This window comes from Lepisma saccharinum, chromosome 21 (genome assembly GCF_977018435.1).
Source record: "Lepisma saccharinum chromosome 21, izLepSacc3.1, whole genome shotgun sequence".
NCBI classification, from domain to species: Eukaryota; Metazoa; Arthropoda; class Insecta; order Zygentoma; family Lepismatidae; genus Lepisma; species Lepisma saccharinum.
In genome coordinates, this window is record NC_139249.1 from 4,094,759 (window position 1) to 4,106,776 (window position 12,018).

General features: G+C 38.4%; 1 protein-coding gene across 1 annotated transcript in view; it reads left to right on the forward strand.

Annotated features, from left to right (window-relative positions):
* Ir93a (Ionotropic receptor 93a) overlaps nt 1–12,018 on the forward strand; it is a 139,132-nt gene that overhangs the window by 112,331 nt on the left and 14,783 nt on the right. The window lies entirely within an intron of this gene.

The window sequence follows — 12,018 nt, forward strand, 5'->3', positions numbered from 1 at the left end:
GTGGCGGATCCAAAAGTTGCCGTTCGGAGGGGCGAATTTTGATCGCGTATCTCACCTCGCTGAGAATAAATTCTAACCTACACTTGCACTGTTTTATATAAACAATACATAGTACTGTAAACAGAAACCAAGCTGACTTCCATGTTCAAAAGATCATATTATTTTGCAAAAATAATAGGCATAACTGCCGAAAAACTGGCAGTTGGGAGGGGCGATTGCCCCTGACGCCCTCCCTGTGGATCCGCGCTTGCGTACAAACTCCCTCGTTCCTTTGTTTTTAGAAGAACACGGCTCTATCTGCTGCTTGTTATATCCGATTGCGAGTGAAATACACAGCTCTACTTTCAAACTATTTAATTATACAGTACAGTCTCGATAATCCGGTGTTTCGTATCTCTTTCATTTTGATTACTTTTTATGTTAATACCGGACACAATTTTCACACATTGACATTTTTTAAAAATTGTACTCGGTTCAAGAAGAATATTTTTAGTTTGCGTGTTCCATGTTGTAAGGTTCCATGTATTTCAGAAACAAAATGCTTTCCATATTTTCAAAAGGGAATTCAATAGAACTCAATCTCCTCCAAAGCTTGTAAATGGTACTTATATCCTTATTTACTTCAAGTCTACATTTGTGTGTCCATTACCTGTTTACTTTAGGAATGTAATGGACGAATGACTCGAAACTGGATTTCCAGTAGGAATGCCCTAGTTGGCGCTGGACTGGCTGCCTGGCTAGACCGCGTCCTAATTGCAACTGGCTTTCTCTGCTAGATTGTGTGGAGCAGCCAATCAGAGCGAAAATTTGGTCGTGTGAAGATAATCTGTGAGTTTGGCAAGAGAAGGTTCTTGTCTGTGGTTTCTGCGTACTGGTTGTGTTTGTTCGTTGCTTGATTATATCTAATTTATCCAAAGGGATGAGATTTGTACACGGCAAATGTGATTAGCCGATAATGAAAATCCTTTTTGTTACTAGTGCATTAAATGTTTAACATATTTAGTTGAACATTTTTTTTAATGGATGACTCCTGAGAATCTCATGTATGAATTTACATATCAGAGTTCGTTAAAAGGCTTGTTGAGCATATTTTGATGACCTTATGAACCAATTTCTAGCCCATTTTCAATAACAGCAGTCAGTAGCTATTTCTCTTACAGCGTTCTTCAAATCTCTCTTCCGTCTTTGTAGCTTGTGTGCTCTGCGCAATGCCTTGTGGGAACAAGACAATAGCGATAAGTACGGTATAGTTAGGGTGACCATACGTCCCGTTTTGACCGTGACAGTCCCGTTTTAGAGGCGCGTCCCGGTCGTCCCGTCCATATAATTATAAAGCCACTATTTGTCCCGTTTTATAAAAGTTTTAGTTATCTTGAAAACGAAGTCTAAATTTGAGACATTTCATGCTAAAAAAAGATGTATTGTTTTTTGTGTTCTGTTATTTGTAGAGCAGTAAATAAGCATGCAGTTTCTTTGCGGAGTTAGAACAAGAATTTAAATTTCCTGCGTCTTGACACAAACTCAATAGAAAATCTAAAGTTGTGTGTCTGATATGTGGGTCAGGGCCGTAGCCAAGCAGGGGCCAGGGGCTCAGCCCTCCCTCCCCTGACAGGGTCGCCAGCCCTCCCTGGCACTGCCGCCAGCCCTCTTGACATTAGGTAAAACTATTTTGTATTCTAATTTGAGGTGAAGAGTGAAAATGTAGACAGAATATATTATTATATTATATTATTATATTATTATTATTATTATTATATTGACATTAGGTAAAACTATTTTGTATTCTAATTTGAGGTGAAGAGTGAAAATGTAGACAGAATATATTATTTTGTTCACAACTTCGTTCGATCATCTTGTTTATGAGTAGAAGTCTAAGCAGCTCCAAGTGTTTAGAAGATTCCCTAGACTTTAGAAAGTTCTCTCATAGGGAGCCTTCTTTATCTGTACCCTCCCTGCCCCTGTTGCAGCCTCTCGTTTGACAGAAATCTGTGACTTTGATGTCATTATCCACATTCCTTCCGCATCTATACGTCAAATGTCAACAGATCCCAAATTTTATTGCTTTCGCCGGGGTGGAATGTACGGTAGGCACTATGATTGAAGTGAATATTGTACATTTTAACATGTATGATATAAATATCTGTATCATCAATAGTGTTGCTCACGGGACGGGACATGTCCCGTCTCGTCTCGTGTCTCGTCTCGTTTTCGGGACGAGACACGAGACGGGAGAAGCCTTTTGAAATTCGAGACGGGACGAGACGGAATGCCTTTCTCGTCTCGTTTTCGAGGCGAGACACGAGACGGGACGGGACGGCTTTTGAAAAGTCTCGTCTCGTCTCGAATGTCTCGAAAAAATAAAAGCAAAATATTTAATCAGTTGCAAATACTTGTTTGCTTGGAATAAAGTATTTCAATTAGAAACGTTCACAAGCGTGTATTAAGTCAAAAGAAAACTATTCTAGAGAGAGTAATGAATGAATTGAATATCTAAATTTATTTTCAATACTCTTTCGAAACACAGCGTTACTCCACAATTTTTTCGAATTTATTCCAGGTTAATAACTTTATGTTACGATAGTACTCCAGATACTAATACAATTCTGAATAACATCAAGTAAAAGGGCAGGTAGAGAAGGTGGAAGGAGAGGCCAAAACATCGTGGAGTGTCTGAGTCCGAGATTTATCTTGTAAAAATAGTCTCAGCTCTATAGGTTGGAAAGATAAACGGACCGACGGATAGGGTTTATTATTATTATTATTATGTAATTTTTACATCAAAGGGTGTACAGAAGTGAATGTTATTAGGATGTAGGAAAAACATTGTAGGAAACATGGCAGTACAAATTGATAAGGAGTTGTTGGGAAAGTTATTAAGGAGTTCCAAGATATTAGCAAGACAGAGAAGGAGATAATTAGGTACAAATAATCTTGCATTATTCCACTCCGAGCAACTGAGAGCTAAAGAGGAGAAAATACTGGAAATATGGAAATAACTAATTTGGTGATTTTAGTGTTTACAGGGAACCATGACAAGATTTTACCACATGATTATTTGCACGGGTTGCGAAATTATTAGAATGTTATGGAAATTTCGGAAATGTCTTTGTTCAGAAAATTCTTGTTGTTTCCCTCAGGCAATCTACAGGTGGTTGGATTGGATTTCTTTACGTCCGTTTGAAGATTATTTCCAATGCTTTTTTTATTGATTTATGTCTTATTTAAGGAGAATACTATTCCTTGGATTGTAATAACGAAATACCAAGGCTGATATAGAATAGATTTGAAATGAAGAAGTGCACAAAGTTCTGTATAATCGTCGTAGAAGGAAACGTTGTTCTACGAGGGTACTCCCCGATGGTACAGTGCTAGCGTCGTCGCCTTGTAATCAAGGGGTCTCGGGTTTGATACCCGGTGAAGGCACATAGTGATTTGAATCCCACTTTAAACTGTGGGTCCAGTCCCGATTAGCCTTTCTGTAAATCAGATGAAGGAATGTTGTATCTGTTATTTTTATTCTATGAATTTAGCCTTCAAAACAAATTTCACAAAGTAGTTTTATTAAATTTTAGAGGGAAGCTGACAGCAATGTCAGGGTGGCGGGAGCCTGTTTGTGGCCAGGGTGTATTCCGAGACTATTTTTCGCCGTTCCACACTGACAGAGGTTTCGCTTTGAACAATGGACACCCTTGCTTCAGGGGACAAACACCAAACATAGGGGCGAGGTTGACCTGCAGTAGCGGGTAAGTGCCATAAATCCAGGCCTGAAGTAGGAATGAAGGTTGATGCAAGGGAGGGGCAATAAAAATTCTGTAATTTGGTTTGCTTGCTGACGAAGTTTTGCAGGAAAAACTGAAAAGAAAAACGGCAGACTTTGAATGAAAGAGGGACAGTAAACACAAGTTCTTTGTATTATTCGCCGACACACAAGCTTCCATTTCGAAGGTGAGGCTATCTTATTAGAGGGTTGGAAGCAGTGACGACGCCAGAGGGGGGCAGGGGGACGCCCCATGTCAGACACTTCGCCCCCTTCCCTGGGGGCCCCCAACTGAAGTTAATTAAATATCGTATAATAAGAGAGTTAATTTATAAGAGTATGACAATTTTCACCTTTTCAAAGTGGTGCATGATATCAGTTTCCTGCTTATAATACCAACTTGATTAACAAATATTAATTTGTTTAGTATATATATAGCTATGTGTATGTGACTTTCGTCCAAGATTCGAGCCCCGACCTGGGCATAGATGATTTCTCATTCATTTATGTCCTGTAATAGCCGAGATTAACCTAAGTTTTAACCAGTCTTAAGAACTGGGAAAAAATGTTGAATGTGGATGGTTTTAAAACATCCCGAATATTTTGAGGACCGCAAGACATCATCTGTAGTACGGGCAAATTATTCTAATCGTGGTCATTAGTGACAACGCTAATTAGTAAAAAACATTCAAAGTTGATTCAAGATTTGGTTGGTTGGTTGATTTGATGTTTTAAGTCCACTTTATGCACAGTAAGGCTAATCGGGACTGAACCTACAGTTTAAAGTGCCTCCACTGGGTATCGAACTCGGGACTAAAGCTGATCGAAGAAAAACCGACACTACATGTCAGTTGTTGTGGATTCATCGCGGTTTCTTACTATTCAGGGACTTGAATTTCGAGATGATGAGTCTGAGGAAACCTTAACAAAGGGGATTTCTTCGATACTCTTGAAGTTAATGAGGGGATATTATTTGGAAATGTATTGAACGTGAACCTTAAAATGCAAATTACACTTAAAATTCGATTCAAAACATATCGCGGGCAGGTAAAAGAATGCTTATTAGGATTTGCCACTCTTCAATCATTGGATGCAGGTTCGCTCTTTCTCGTACATATCAAAATCGAAGAACTTCTTCCCACGAACTCCATAGGTGCCTGTAATTGTGTAGCACAGACATACGTTGGAGTGGTAGAGCATGAGTAAGTATTGCTAGGGTCAGAATATTTCTTGAATTATGAGATAACTGAAACCTTTGTCTGATTTTTTATCCTGTGATAACATTTCCCTGAAAGGTGAAACACAAATTTTGCCCAAAACTCTTCAGCGTTACGAAGATGGTTGTCCTTAAAATCTTTGAAAAGGCTTGCTCGAAACAGGATGCTGGATGCAGACTGCCTCATTTGGCTGTTCTTGCCATTGAGAAGAAATGTTAAGTCCTGGACGTACCAAAGGTGGGCAATGTGTTCTCCAAAGCACATAGAGCAGAATTCTCCTACAGGAGAATTGCACCTCACTAAGTGCCTCACATTGTTTCTAATACTTAAGAAGACTAATTTCTTCCAACGTAACGTTTATTTTCCAAGAAAATTAAACTCTTCGAAGCATTTTTTCGTCATTTATATTATTATCTTATAACTTAAATATTTATATCAGTAGTTTCATCTCAAGAAAGACGATGAATTATAAAATTATGAATGTCTTCCAATACTGAAATAGGCCACTAGAGACAACGCAACTTTACAATAAAAAGGAATTAATGCCTTTATTAAAACGAATCATGTGGAGATAAACTCGTAATCAAGAAGTAAATTTATGCAGTAAACGTCCACTCTAAATAAAAGACAAACACAAAACACCATACATGAATATAATAATAATTATAATAATAATAATTATAATAATAATTATTATTATTATAAGTATTATTATATATGTATATATATGTGTAGTGTTTTCGGGCGTGTTAATGTGACTGCCCCCTTACAATATTTTGTTGCCAGCCTTCCGCCCCCCCCCCCCCCCCAGTCACATTTCCCTGGCGCCGTCACTGGTTGGAAGTAAATTGATTAGGACGAGGATAGTAACATTAGCTGTTGACAGTGTTGCACCAAAGGACGTGATATGTGCTACTGTTTGTATAAATGATAGGAAATTTAAGCAAAAAATGATAATTGTTGAGACTTGATAGTTGTTTCCTTCATTTCATCGTGGGAAGAGGTATTCTGAGACAAGAGTGGGATTATTTTACAGATACATGAGAAATGGTGGTTGTTTAAAGATAGAGACGTATTTTGCACATTTTTTAAAAGTTCAGATAAAACAATAATTTAGCCTTACTGTTATGAAAAGAAATAACGCAGTACAGGAAAAGAATAACTCTGCACATTTCTCGCACCTGGTAGGATGCAACACACATTCAGAAGGTATTGCAGGAAGTCTATGAACGAGGATGAAGACGGATATGTGAAATTTGACTTACCTGCGGGTGAATTAGTGGATTCTAATATTCTTAAGGTTGATATATATATATATATATTTTTTAAGTCCACTTGATTCACAAATAGGCTAAATCACGAACCGACCTACAGTTTAATGTGCGATCCGATCCACGTTTTGACTCCATTGGGTATCGAACGCAAGTACCGTTCATTACAAGACCTCAACTTTATTACTACGCCATCGGGGAGGCACCCAATTTACACAAATATGTTGATTCCAATAACACGTTATATGCATAATCTGATAATGATGCACTTTTGGTGCATCTAAACATATTTTTTTCAACTATAGCATGTCTAAAAGAATCATTCAAGTTGGGATTTTTATAACTTCAGGAGGCACGGCTCTGTAAATATGCGATATGAACTAAATGCAGGTTTGCCTTCCATACATGGTGGTTTTGTCACGTTTCTTCGCTTCGTAAAACACACACATTTGTAGGAACTATTTCTTGCATCCTCCTGGGGCCTTGCTCTAGCTAAACAAGAAAATATATTTGTTTAGCATAATCGAGGGTTACTTATTCCTGCAGAACTTATTAGAAAAGAAGATTCCATTGGGATCATACGGCTTTGAATGACAGTATCAATGAAGATTTATGATGTACACTACTACTTATAATAATGAGCATAAAATATTAATCAGAAACTTTATTTTTCGTCAACTGGATGTAACATCCTTTTTTGTTATTCAGCAAATATTCAATTTATCACCTTTTTTGACATTCATTTTCTTGCCAGGACAGCTGTTTTTATGCAAATTTTGGCGATCTTAACTCAGGCCCGTAGCTAGGCAGGGGCCAGGGGGGGCTGAGCCCCCCCTGGCATTGTCGTCAGCCCCCCCTGGCGTTGTCGTCAGCCCCCTGGTATTAGGTAAAACTATTGCATAATTTGTTTGCCGTGACAAGTGAAAATGTAGAGTGTGGATATTATTTTCTCATAACTTGATAGAAGGATAAATTCACAGTACATGAAGAGCAGCTATCACATTTGTTCATCTTGTTTATAAACCGAAGTTTAAGTAACGGGAAGTATTTAGAAGGTTCTCTAAAGTTCTTCCACAGGGGATCTATGCACCTTCGCTCCCCCTCTTTCGGCTTTCCCTTGTAGCAGGTCCTTCCCATCTGCATCAAAGGTCATCGGCTCCCAAGTTTTGCGAAGGGAAGTTTTATTGCCCGGTCGGGGGTGGAATATAAGGGCTTGCCCATGCCCTGTCGGGGAAAAACATTGACAAAGACACTTGGTTGAGTTCTTCATTCGTGTAAAGAAGGTTTCGCGTTTGCGCGGGTGTTATTGTGTTTCGTATCTTCGTAAAACTGATTCGTGTGATAGTGAGTGTTTTTAGTGACGAATAATATAACCATGTTTCGTCCTTGGTGTGTAGTATTGTGATATTTTAACGATTCCCCAGCACCATGGATAAATTTATAATTCGTAAAAAAACATCTGAATCTTTGACCACGGCGACCACCGTACCTACTCTTTCCCCATCTAAAAGGATTTCTTGCCTACGGAAGTAAAGGAAATTTCCAAACCAGGTGAGGAAATTAAACAGCTAAAACTCAAACATTACCCCCGAAATGCTGATGGACGGTGTTTTCAAAGTGACTGGTTTAAAAGGTTCAAATGGTTAGAGTATTCACAATTTTTAGATGCAGCATTCTGCTATGCTTGTAGACAATATCGGCCTTTCGGATGCAAAGAAGGGTGTCGGGAAAAATGCGCCCGGGAAAATTGCGCTCTCGCAATAAAAGTGGGAAAAATGCGCCCTCTCAAGAGTAACCACAATGAAAAGTGGGAAAAATGCGCCCAGCACACACAACCTTCACCAATATTATAATATGTTGATTAAAACAACCTTTACGCAGCTTCCCCTCACACTTAACAAAGGCTTGGGACTGTCAGGAAAGATAATTTTGTTTTTAAAGTACAGTAAAAATATTAATTTTTCTGGCGTGTTTAGAAGCTGGAGATGATGTCCGTTGTCATAATTTTTTTTAAATTTTACTTTTGTAATTTTTATTTAATATGTTGTAATTTTTATTTTATTTCATTAAAGTTTTTATTTACATTTGTATTTCCATTTCTTGTGACCTCCGTTGACGATCTTTTGCTCCATTTTTTAGAAGTACGCCAGACTTCTCAGGCACTTGGTAAGGTCCTTGGGTGTGCTTGTTTTGTGAGTATGTAAAATTTTGCTAATCTGTTCATCCAGTTTTATGTACGTTCGTTTCCTCTTCGTTCCTTCCAAACCGATGCTAGCCCTGTCATATTTGTATCCGCTGTATTCCGCTTCCTGCTTCAGCGTCTTCAGAAGGGTGTAGAAGTTGGGATGAAGTCGAACTTTCTCCTGCAGCTTATTGTTCCACCCTTCGACAGCATTGTTCGTGCGGTGCTTTGCATCTCCACAGTGCCACACATCAACTGGTAGATTTGGATTTTGCAGCCATTGTTGCACAAAGTAGTCAAGAAACGCTGTCAGTTTCTCTCCTGCTGACTGGTCATATGTGCTGGGCGCATTTTTCCCACTTTCTAATGTGGTTACTCTTGGGAGGGCGCATTTTTCCCACTTTTATTGCGAGAGCGCATTTTTCCCGGGCGCAATTTTCCCTGATTCCAAAGAAGTGGCCTTTACATCTAAAGGTTTTAAGAACTGGAAGGCAGCTCTCGATAAAACCAAAGCAGGGCTAGTGAAACATGATGCGACACTTACACACATAGAAGCAATGTCAAGGTGGGCAGAAAAGCAAAACCGTTCGTTGATGGGAAAATCTATTTCTACACTAGTCAACCAGAATGTTCTTGAAAATAATCAATATTATATCAAGAGCATTGCTGAAGTTATTCAGTTCCTTGCAATAAACGAATTGCCTCTTAGGGGAACGTACCACTTAGAAGAACATGAGGAACAAAGCCTGTTTCGAAATCTTTTCGAGTTCACGCTTCGAAAAGATGAGAAACTGGCAGACTGTTTTAAGCAGGTGCCTAAAAACGCATCTTACTTGTCCCCTGAAATTCAAAATGACATTATTGAAATAATGGCTGACATCGTACGTGAAAACATTGTTAGTGACATTAATAGTGCAGATGTTCCTTTGTATACTTTGCTTGAAGATGGTACACGAGATAAAAACAACAGAGAAAACGTAGCCATAGGAATCCGCTATGTAAAGAATGGGACAGTCATGGAATCAATTCTGTGCATAGAAACACTGTCAGCTTTTGATGCAGAGTCTTTTGCAGATCTAACACTAAATATTTTTCAGAAATATGGTTTGGATAGTGCGAAATTGCTCAGCCAATGTTTTGATGGGGCTTCAGTTATGAGTGGGAAGAAAGGGGGTGTGCAAGCTTTAATCCAGCAACGGCTTGGGCGTCTAATTCCTTACGTTCATTGTTTTAACCATCGGTTACATCTGGTAATTGTTCAATGCGTGGATGAAATTTCTCCAATTAAACACTTTTTCGAACAGAGTTCCATGTTGCACAATTTTCTAAAAAAGGGAAAAGTTGCCATTTTATACGAGGGGAGAAGTCTTTCGCGACTTTTAGAACAACGTTGGTCAGGACATTTAAAAATGACGAGAACAATATTTGAAAACTACAGAGATATAATTCATGTTTTGCAGTTGGTGAAAAATGGAAATTTTAACGGGGATGACGTAGCAGCAAGTGTTGGTTTGCTTGTAGTCATTAGCAAACCTCAGTTTCGGTTTTGCTTAGTGTTCATGAAAAAGATCCTTGAAATATTAAGCCCAGTTGATAAAATGCTTCAAGCACGTAATGTTCATTTGGATGCTGGTAGAAAGATGATTGAAGCTGCCACAGAAACATTAAGGAGCATGCGTCAGGAAGATGTGTACGAAGGCATTCTGCAAGAAAGTAATGCACTGCTAGATGAGGATGGAATTCAGGACGAGATTGTTGAGCACCCCACGAGAAAGAGAAAACGAAATACACAGTTGCAAGACTTCGTTATCACTGACGTCCTAGGAGAGGAAAAGCTCACATCTCTCACACAAATATTCTACGAATGTTTAGATCTTGTACTAACAGAAATAAATAGACGTTTTACCAATAACGACGACTTATTGGAGGCTATATCATCGGCTGAGTCCCTTCAATTTAGCAACATTGAATATTTATCATCCTTTGGAATCACCATTCCGTCAAAAGAGGAACTAACTGTTGCCAATGCATATCTCAAAAAACTGGATTCCCCTGATACTTTTAAAGAACTGTACAAAACTAGAATGGCCTAGGAAGACACTTATGCTCTACTTGCTGGCATAAGAACTTTTGCATGCAGTACAGCGTTGTGTGAATCCACTTTCTCTGTGTTAACCCGCATCAATAGCCCTCAGAGACTGTCAATGTGCAGCAAGCGCCTGGCAAATCTTGTTTTTCTGGCATTTGAGAAGAAACGAGCATCGAACATAGATATGTCGAGACTGCTTCACAGGTTCAACAACATGAAGAATCGCCGACTCCAACTTTTTTAAGGCAGAGGTATGTACTGTAGTCACTATTATTGAATATTGTGCATTTTTCATATGCTAACTAACTAACTCTCTAGCCTTCTTAAACCCGAAGGTTCATGACTGTAGCAACACAGGCCTTCCATCTTTCCCTATCTTGAGCAAGATCTATATACTCTTTTCCATCCCTACCGATTTCCCTTAGGTCCATCTCAACGTTGTCCCTCCATCTTCGTCTTGGTCTTCCCACAGGTCTCTTACCATCAGGTTTCCCAACAAGAATCCTGTAAACTCCTCTTTCCTCTCCCATTCGTGCCACATGGCCTGCCCACCTACATCTTCTTGATTTAATTATTCTAATAATATCTGGACATGAATACAAATTATGTAGTTCTAAATTATGTAACCTTCTCCACTCACCTGTCTCCTCATCCCATTTAGGTCCAAAGATTTTCCTAAGGATCTTATTTTCAAATACTCTCAATTTATGTTCCTCTTTCAATGTAAGGGACCAAGTTTCACATCCATATAATACTACAGGCAAAATTACTGTTTTGTATATTTTAACTTTTAGTTTCTTAGATATTAAACGAGAAGACAAAAGTTTATGAAGAGAGAAGTAACATGCATTTTTCATATGGGATACAAATATTTGTGTAATCAAAAGTGTATGAAGTGTTTAGTAAGGAATGAGGTCAGTAGCATTCAATTAACACTTCGAGAGATGACCGTGTTTTAGAAGATATTGAAAAAGAGGGTATTATTTGTATTATATTTCTATTTCTTTAATGTTTTATATTAACTTAATGACCCCCTTAACACACACAAAATAGCTTACCTTTATTTAATGTGAAACGTTTTTTCAAAAAGTCACCTGATAAACCGTGAGCCCCCCCTTGATAAACCGTGAGCCCCCCCTAGAGATCAATTCTAGCTACGGGCCTGTCTTAACTACACGTAAGCTAGATATTAGCTAATATTCGTGCTGTTATATTACTATTCTTCTACCATCTTTGTAACATTTCATGTAATAACAATAATAGAATTAATTAATTTATATATTCAAGTGAATAGACCTATGAATTATATTAATGTATTAATTTAAACATTTGCTTAATTGTTGTCGTTAATGTTATTATTATTATTTTTTCTGAAACACTTGGCTCAGACACCCTCCCCCGACATATATTTCTAGATGCGTGCCTGCCGAAGGATAAATTAGATCAAGCGGTGGTGGTACCGGACTTAGAGGCTAAAGGGAAAACAAAGAAGTATGTGCGTC